Genomic DNA, 10,375 nt, shown 5'->3' with positions numbered 1-10,375 from the left:
ACCCATGAGAACCACGCTCACCAACGGGGACCACCGGCCAAGCGTCAAGGGGGCACCGGCAACTCAGTCAGGGGCCGCACCAGAGACCGTGATATGGCCGGGCGAGGAAACCAAAGTCAATGGGCACACTGGTGGCAGGCGGAGACAAAGGCATCCAGCAGAGGTAAACACCCAGCCGCTCCAAGCAGTTACAATTTCCAGCCCCTCAGGGATCCAAGAGTGAAACCGAAAGTAATGGAGCGGCCACTGGCACAGATCCGCTGCCGCTGTTGTTCAATTACGCCCCGGATCCACAGTTCATCCTCACACCGGGCACAGCCATCGATTGGGCCTCAAAAGTTCAAACCACCTTAGATCAGGATTCCCAGGTCCGATTCGATTTCTGAAAGAAGGTCAATGTTCAGCCAGAATTCGCCTTCCAGATTCCATCAGCCAAGTCAGGATAAAGTCAGGATAAATTCCGAGGAGCAGCGAGGGTCCGGGGAGCCCTGTGCTCACGCGACCATCTTGGATGCGCGCTAGGCTCCTCCCCCTCAAAGGTTTTTTAAATGCTAATTTCTAACTTTAAAGTAAGTGAAACCTATGATTTTTGTAAGTGAATTTTAAAGGTTTTTGAAATGCTAGTTTCTAACTATGCCTATAGAGGTAGGACATGTGAAGAAAGAAGAAAAAACGCACAGAAAGAAAAAAAAGAAATGCAGAAAGAAGCAACAGAAGTCCTCAAAGACGAAGAAAAGTGCAGGAAGAATCAAGACGTGTGCACAAAGAACCAACAGAAGGAGGCCTTGTTACAAAATCATCCTGTGCCCACAACTTTTTTAGACGGGTACTGGTGTTAACTGACTCTGACTAACCAGGCCTCGAGCCAGTGGTATGCTAAAATACACTTAGAATACATTGAAAACACCTACATACACTAGGGAACACTATATGTTGGGGTACCCCTGTGATTAGCATGACCTCCTCTGTGAGCCCCTAGTACATAATAGGGCAGAGGAATTAAAACTACCTCTTAAAATGAACCACGGGGTGCGTTTGCACACAGGTGAAGGGAGGGGGAGAGCCTGAGGTGACGTGTGCAAACACGTCACCTCAGGCCCCATCCCCTCCCTTCACCACTGTGTAAACGCACCCTGTGGCCATTTTAAGTTGGGAGATTAAGTCCCCTTGAATCCTGAGGTCCAAGTAGCCCACTAGGTACCTCCAGTAAGCGCCACAGAGCTGCGTTACAGAGAGATGTGAAAATTGGCACGGCCTAGTCCACCTCTCTGCACCGCAGTGCAGTGGCGCTTACTGGAAGCACCTGGTGGGCTAGTTGGCCCCCAGGGTCCCTCAGGATTGAAGAGGAATTATTTTCACCACTTAAAATGCACCACAGGGTGTGTTTGCATACGTCACCTCAGGCCCTGTCCCCTCCCTTCACCACTGTGTAAACGCGCCCTGTGGCCTCTCTAAGTTGAGAGATTAAGTCCCCTTGAATCCTGAAGGTCCCTAGGGGCAGATTAGCACACTAGGTACCTCCAGTAAGCGCCATTGCAGAGAGGTGTAAATAGGGGCACAGCCTGCACCACCTCTCTGCAATGCAGCGCAGTGGCGCTTACTGGAAGCACCTGGTGGGCTAGTTGGCCCCCTGGGTCCCTCAGGATTGAAGGGGAATTATTTCCCTAACTTAAAACGCGCCACAGGGCGTGTTTGCACACGTCACCTCAGGCCCTGTCCCCTCCCTTCACCACTGTGTAAACGCGCCCTGTGGCCTTTCTAAGTTGAGAGATTAAGTCCCCTTGAATCCTAAGGGTCCCTAGGGTCAAACTAGCCCACTAGGTACCTCCGGTGAGCGCCACAGAGCTGTGTTGCAGAGAGGTGTAAAAAGGGGCATGGCCTCTGAACACCTGTCTGCAACGCAGCTCCCTGGTGCATACTGGAAATACCTGTTGGGCTAGTTTATTTTTTTTACCAATAAATTAGTGAGTGTATGGGTCTTCTGTTTCTGACAACACTTGTCTGTAGTTTATTGTGAAAATCGGCAGTTGATAGTAGGTTATGAGGGAAAACATTTAAAATTTTGCGGTGCACCTACCAAATATAAACCAACAGACTATTACATAAATGAAGCCCGGATAATTCTACAACGCCAAGGGTTCTATGAGTGTATCACTTTATAACACCATGAGTACTGCCCGTGTGATTTCAGAACCAATAAGGCACTGCCTAGGGCCACCGAGGCTTCAAGGACTGGCGAGGTCCACCCTGCATATTTAAGTAAAGCCCCAGAGGTTGCCAATCCCCGTTTTTGAGTTGGCCTCGAAGCCCCCCGAAAAATTCGCAAACAATATCCGGGGATGTGTCGATCCCCTAGTCTGCGAAACGTCTCTGGGTCCTCCTGCGCCTAATTTACATGTGAAATTAAGGTCCCCAGTGCTGCAGAGACACCGCAATATAATAATAGGATTGTTCCCGGAACATTACCCACCAGTGGGCTCATTTAAATGAAGGGGTGAGACCCCGCATCATTTTTTTTCTCCATTTTTACCATCTGGATCCGCTTTATTGAAGTGATATGAAGTTTTCCTCCTCTCGCTTCAACGAGGCAAACAAGAATTTAGTATCACAGGGTGGAAGCAATGCTCCCGCCCTGTAATAGCAAACATAAATGTTCCACGGATGCACTCCCTGGGACATTGTATGACCTGCGCCTGGGAGGTGGTGCTCCATAGGGCCATGATGCATTGGTTAATGCATAATTACAGAATTAGTATAAACGCATACTAACACTACTTGCACATGTGTAGTACAGCAACAAGAGTGTAGAGAAGAGGCAGAGGAAGCCCAAAAACTATAAATCCTACCAGAGGTAGGATCACATAGTTCGATCAGCCGACGACCCTGGGATGAGTAGAAACAGCTTCACCAAGAAAACGGGTCTTCAGCAGAATGCAATCAAGCTCAAAATCTTGGTGAGCGCTGCCTTCTTTTCACCTTCTCCCGCTCGTCGCCAAATTTATGTAGTGAAGAGGAAGACAGCAGTGGATCCGATAAGGAGATTTATTGCAGGAAAAGAAGATAGCTTAAACAGCCACCAACAGGAGCAGACAGCAAGACACCAAGATTCCCCTCATGACAGCCCTACCATTACATACTTACATTATAGTAGCATTACATACTAACATTCTACTATGACTTACATTGCTAGGTGTGAAAAAGTAGCTGTGCAATTGTGCAGGCACAATATTCAGAAATAAAAACACAAATGCACTGGTTGAACTCCTAACCAGACATGAGGTGGTGAAACATGAACATTGAGCTTATTAATGCAAACATCCCAAAAACAGGAAACCTAGTACATTGCTTAGGGAAAGGGATGTCCCCATATTGTTCATTGAACAAGATCCTGACCTGCTGTGTTTTGCCACCTTTCATGTTCATAGTCTGCAAAATGTGTCACTGTAGGACATGCTTATATTTATATATTCATGTACACTTAGCTGACTTTATTTCAAGCAGTGTTGATGCTGGTGATATTTCACATATTGATACAATCTTTTATTTCACTTTCCTGCTGCTGCCAAAAAACCCACACGTTCCTTCACTACCACATTTCTTATGTACGGCAACCTGTCACTTATTCTGGCACTTTGTCAGTGATCGCAAAGTGGACCCTATAACTGAATTGTAGCTAGGTTTAATTCATACACTTAAAATGAGGGAAGTCTGTGAGCAATTGTGCTGAATGCTCTTATTTACACAACAAGCCCACACCAAACCCAGCACAATGCTTTTAATTGATGCCAAGCAAAGAGGTAGTTGGTCAGTAGTGTGTCTTAGTACAGTGGTCATAGGGGAGCGAAGCATATATACATTACCTACTGGCGGTCGCCAGTAGGTAGTTATAGCTAGGACTTTGTTTCTATTCAAATAATGTTTTTTCTTTTGCCAATATCTTTGGAGCCATTTGACGGATCTTCGCGAAAATTTCAAAACTAGTGGAGCACTCTGGTCAGCTCCTGTCTTGAAAGTTTCTGGGTGATTTGTCAAGCGGGGGCCATGAAAAAAGGGGGGGGACCAAAAATAATTTTCCCCATTTTAATTTCCATAGGAATTTTGAAACAGGTTACAGCCTGAACTGCTGAATGGAATTACACCAAATTTGGTAAAAAAGGTAGCCCTTGGTTCAAAAAGAGACCTTTTTTTAAATGGTGTAAATCCGTTCGTAGTTCCTGAGAAATTATAAAAAGAAAACTATTGATCTCTGATCACCGAGGAGAAATTGCGAACCCTCCCGGGCAGGAGATTCCCTCTGATGCCAACACTCCAAACCAGTAAGTGTTGGCAGCCATCTTGTGACTCGGTAACCCAGTCACAAGAAAAGACTTGAAAAAAGGAAAGGGGGCAGGGTAGAAACACCCTGATCCCCTGGGCCTTCTCAGGGCGTCTCACAAGGACCCCCAGGGCCCCAAAAAAGCATTTTTTATTTTTTTTAAAACAGCAGAATTCGCATTGGAGTCACAAATCCTGCCATGAAAATAAATAAAAAAATGAAGCGCAGGCTACCGCGCTTCGTTTTCAAAAAGCCCCTAGGTGGGCCAGGTCCCAGGGGCACTCGCCATATAATTTGCGGGGGCCCACAGTGGCCCTTGTAGCTGCGGGGACCGCCACCTCTCCAGGGCTTATTTCATTGTATGCAAGGGGCACTACGGCCCCCCGCAGCCCCGGGAACCGCCACTTCCCCGGGGCGGTAAAAAAGAAGTATTGGTGGTCCCAATCCCCACAAGCTGCCCCGGGGAACACCACCTCCCTGGGGCTTTGAGAATGAAATACAGGGGACACACGGCACCCCACAGCCCCCGGGGCCGCCACCTCCCCGGGGATTTGTAGCAAAATTAAAATGATGTGTGGGGGGAAAGAGCCCCCCACACACCCTGAGGACCACCACCTCCCCGGGGCACATAATAATTAAAAATGTGGGGGTCCTTAGCGGACCCCCTGGCTCCTGGGACCACCACCTCCCGGGGCTGTAAACACATAGGAGGGAGGCCACGCAGTCCCCCTCCTGGAGCTCTTGATGGCCCCAGGGACCGTCACCCACTAAGGGCCAGCTCCTGCAGTGTCCTGGGGTGCCCACCCCCGGGACACTGCTTTTTGCTATGACAGGGTGGGAGCATGGCTCCCCTGTTATAGCAAACTCTGCTTTGCTTCGTTGAAGCGAGAGCGTTGAAACGAAGCAAAGCAGAATTGCTTTGGAGCAAGGGGAGCTGCATGTCAGCAGCTCCCTTTGCTCAAAAGCAATGCCGGCTCCCGCAGAAGGTGGGGAGCCAGAGGGACTGTGGGGGCACTGAAGCTCCCCCCACAGACCCCAACGAAAGGGCCGGACCCGGGGGATGAGGTCCCCGGGGCCAGAAGTGGCCTGGGAGGGGGTCCAAAAGGCCCCTCTCCCTCAATAAAATTTAAAAAAAATTAAAACAAGGCAAAATAAATAAACATGTGACCATGCCCCGGGGGATGGGGTCCCCAGGGCCGAAAATCACCTTGGGAGGGGGGCCAAGCGGTCCCCTTCCCGTTTATTTATTTTTAAAATAGGGGTCAGGCCCTGGTGCAGATGATGCAAAGTTTTGTGGTAATTCGTCTAGTGGGTACGAAGATAAAAGGTGGGGGTCCCAAAAGGGATTTTTCTACCTATGTATTCTTTATAGACTTTTATATTGGAAGTAGTGCTTAAATGCCTCAATTGATTTGAGTAGAATTTTCGGTGCAAAGATAATACTGTTGGGTACTACAGGTAAGAGAATACATATTCAGTAAGCTAAAAGGCATTTACACTTAGTAATATCTGTTGTTGGTGTATATTTGTGATGTTTTGTGGTATTTTATGGTATTTCACAGAAGTACCATGGTACATAGCGATGACAAGTCATATTGTGATTTGCTAATGTCAAGGCCTGGGTGTGAAATTCCGCTATTCTCACAGAGTTTGTGAAGTTTTTCCTGCTTCACTCAGTGCATAGATTTCCCAAAAACTCCGGGGAGCAGAACAGGATTTTTTCCTCGCCAGCCAATGTTAAGTTAGCGAGTGAGGAAAATCTTACTCCAGACCACATCCCAGCGAGTTTTCTCAATGTGGGCAGTCGGGGATTGTTGCTACTGCTAATGTTGATAAATCTTCTGTTCGCATTGAGGAAGCTGCCACTCGACTAGAACATCTATTTGAGTGGCAGAAAGGAGCAGCACCCTCTTGTGCTGCACGTAGTGCATATCGCACTGATTTTACAGTGTGGGTCAAACACCCGGTACTAAAAATCAGGGTGAATGGTGCAACGCAATGCACTTTGCTTCTTACGGAACGACGCATAGTGCAGGGAGCTTTTAATTTAACTTCACTGAGTTCCACGTAGCACTGAGGCATACTAATGATTGCACTTTAAAAAGTTAAAGACAGTTATGTTGTTTTTAGGTACACTTTGCCTGTGTTATGTGTTACTCCCTTAGATATAGGTAAATAGTAGGTTTGATACTTTTCCACTACCCATTACCACTTTATTGAAGTGGCAATAGGTAGGGAAAATATTTATACTTTTCTATATGTTATTAAAAAATAAATCTTATGGAGTACAGCAGTACCCAAAAAAAAATATATATATGTAAAAAAAATAAAAATGCACTGTGGCACATGATATTTTACAAATATAGTGTACTACAGTGTATTTTCCATTTTAAAACTATTTAAATCTTCGGTAAGGAATCTATGCAGTATAACAGCAATACCTACACATTTCTGCACTACTTCAAAACATTGTTGAAAAGTGTATAGTTAACCTTAATCTGTCGCACAAATATATGGAAAATTATTAATACATTTCTCTTCACACTTTAATAAAATTGGTACTCGGTAGGGAGCAACAATAAAATGTAAATCTAAGACCCTAACCCACAATGCAGTGAAATGCAGAAGGCAGACAAAATTTGTTGAAAACTACATGGCCGCCTTTTATCTTTTCAAAATGCAGCCATTAGCCAATCACAAACCTCCTTATCATGCGCATGTACCACAGTATACAGCTAACGTACAGTGGCATACCGTGGCATTATATATAACTTAGTATCTTAAAAATAATAACTTTACTACCAGGATTACCATTTACACCAAACAATCTATTTTCCTGCTACATTACATCTACATCCTTTAACACACTTTCACACTTTGGTTACATGCTAAGCCAATACACTGTGCGACCTTCCACTCTATGCTGCTACACTGTACTCCACTGTACGATATTCCACTGTACACAACTCCACTATACAACACGCCACTCCACGCTATTCCACCCTAGACCACTACGCTGAATGATACTTCAATGTAAACCACTGCACTGTAAGCTAGTCCTCTGTACGCCACTGCACCTTTTGCTACTCAACGGTACTCCATTCCACTAAACACTATTCTACTCCATGCCAATCTACTCTACTGTAATACACTGCACGCTATTACAATGTTTGACACTCAACTCTATGTCACTCTGCTGTATGCTATTCTACTATATGCCACTACACTCTCCGTAGCTATACTGTCTGCCAGTAACACTCAACATTATTCCAGTCTACAGCACTCCACTGTCCTATATTCCACAAGTATGTCACTACACTATACTCTAGGCTATTTCAATGTATGTTAGTCCTCTCTACAATGCTATACTATACACCACTCCAAAGTATGCTATTACAATGTACGCCACTCCAGTCTACCACACTACACTCCTGCTCCACGCTATAACACTACACTCAATGGCATTCCACTCTAAAACACTCCACTCTACACCACTACACTGTTTTTCACTCCACTCCCGTCTCCGCTATTCCACTGTACACCTCTACACTGAACCACGCATGACTCTACGCCACTCTACTCTATACCACTCCACTGTAGGCTATTACACTCGACACCTCTTCAAGCTGCCCTATTCCAATGAACGCCAATACATTATACCTCACTCCACTCTACACCAGTCCACTATAAAACACTTTACTATACACCACTCCACTCTTTGCCACTCCACTGTACACCACTCTATTTTACCGTATTCCACTGTATGTCACTCCACTCTAACACACTTCAGTGTATGTCATTGCCCTGTACAATACTCCATTGTATTCTATTTCACTGTGTGCTGCTGAACTGTATGACACTCCTGTTTATGCCACTCCACTGAATGCTACTACACTATATGCCATTACACTATACACAATTCAAGAGTATGCTACTCTACTATACTACACTCTATGCCATTCCACTCTATGCCACTCCACTCTATGCTACACCACTCCAATATATGCAATTCTACTGTATACTGCTCTTTTGTATGCCATTCCACTTTATCCCACTCTACTCCATCCTACTCCACTCTACACCACTCCACTCTATGCGACTCAACTCAATGCCACTACACTGTACACCACTTGATTATACATCATTCCACTGTACAACATTCCACTGTACACTATTACACTGTACTTCACTACATTTTATGCAACAACACTGTATGACACTCTACTCTGTGCCAATCCACTCTCCCACTCTGCCATGCTACCCTGTACCCTATTCCACTGTATGACACTACATTGTATGCCACTCTAGTGTACGCTATTCCACTATATGCCACTCCTCTCTATGTGACTACATTCTACATCAATAACATTCAATATTATTCCATCTACACCTCTCCACTGTATGCTACTCCAATATAAGCAACTCCACTCCATGACACTCCACTGTACATCACCACACTCTATGCTATTCCACTGTACGCCACTACAGTCTATAAAACTCCACTCTACGCCACTTCACAGTATGCTATTACACTGTATGCCACTACTCTCTTTTCAGCTCCAGTCTACAACACTCCACTGTACACCACTTCACTCTATGCCACTCCACTGTACACCACTCCACTATACCTCAATCCACTCTACTCCAGTCTACACTTCTCCAGTGTATGCCACTTCACTCTAAGCTATTCCACTCTATGACACTCCACTCTTCGTCACTGCACTTTACCCCACCCCAGTGTACACTATTCTGCTGTACGTCACTGTATGCTACTGAACTCTACGCCACTGGGCTCTACACTATTCCACTATATGTCACACCACTGTATGCCACTCGAGTCAATGGCACTGTATGGCACAACACTCTAGAACACTGTATGCCACTCCACTGTAGTACACTCTCCACTGTCCAACAATGTACTCCACATTATGACATCTAATTTGCTCCACTCTATGACAGTTACACACACTCTACAACATGGCATACCACTCCAATGTACGACATGCCACTTCACTGTATAACACTTTTCTCTACATTATGCTACACCACTACAGTGTACTACACTACACAGCACTGTATTATATGAGACACCACTCTACGATATGACACTTTAGTCCACTTTACGCTATGCCATTCCACTTGACTACACTGTTTGACAGTTTAACTCTCTCTACTGCATTATATGAGAGTCCAATTTATGCTGCTCCACTCCACAACACTTTACTTTACTCTATAAAAGTACACTCTACAACACTCTATCACACTCTATGTCACTGTAACACACAGTACTAACCTGTATGCCCCTACACTGCACTGTACAACACTGTATTCCACTCTATGCCATTCTATGACACTCTACTTAACTCTATGCCACTTGACAACACTCCACTCTACAACAAAATAGTTCACAGTACTCCACTGCATGACACTCAACTTTACTGTAACCCATGCAACTGTACAACATGCCACTTCACTCTAAAATTCTCCACTCCACTATACAACACACCAGGCCACTCTACTATATAACACTTTTCTCTGCTTTGCAAAATTCCACTCAACTCTACTCAACTCCACTGTATTGCACTCCAGTAGACTCTATGACACTATATTGTACAACACTGTCCTTTACTAAATGACACTGCACTAAACAACACTCAATTAAATGACACTCAACTCTATGATAAAAACAATTTTTATAAAAAAAATTGAGGATATTTAAATTTTATGAAACAATGAAAGATTAAAGTTAATTTATAGATAGAAAAACTTGATTTATTTTTTCAATACAAACCCAGCGTAAACTTTACCAACTTGAGGAATTTTAAAGTTAAAGTTATAATTTCTAATTTAAACACCACTAGTTATAACTTAGACTTCTAATTTATGCACCACCTTCAATTTACTAAATGTTGTGCACCTCCGTGCACATTCTTTTTGCATCAGTCGCCACACTACATTAACTATAACTCACCATTCTACCAAGCAATGTGTTCTGAGAAATTATGTCATTTCAGATGTCATACATCTTCTTATGACCACTATTATTTCATATGCTGTAAG

This window comes from Triturus cristatus, chromosome 3_2 (genome assembly GCF_964204655.1).
Source record: "Triturus cristatus chromosome 3_2, aTriCri1.1, whole genome shotgun sequence".
NCBI lineage: Eukaryota > Metazoa > Chordata > Amphibia > Caudata > Salamandridae > Triturus > Triturus cristatus.
This window is presented reverse-complemented; position numbering follows the sequence as displayed.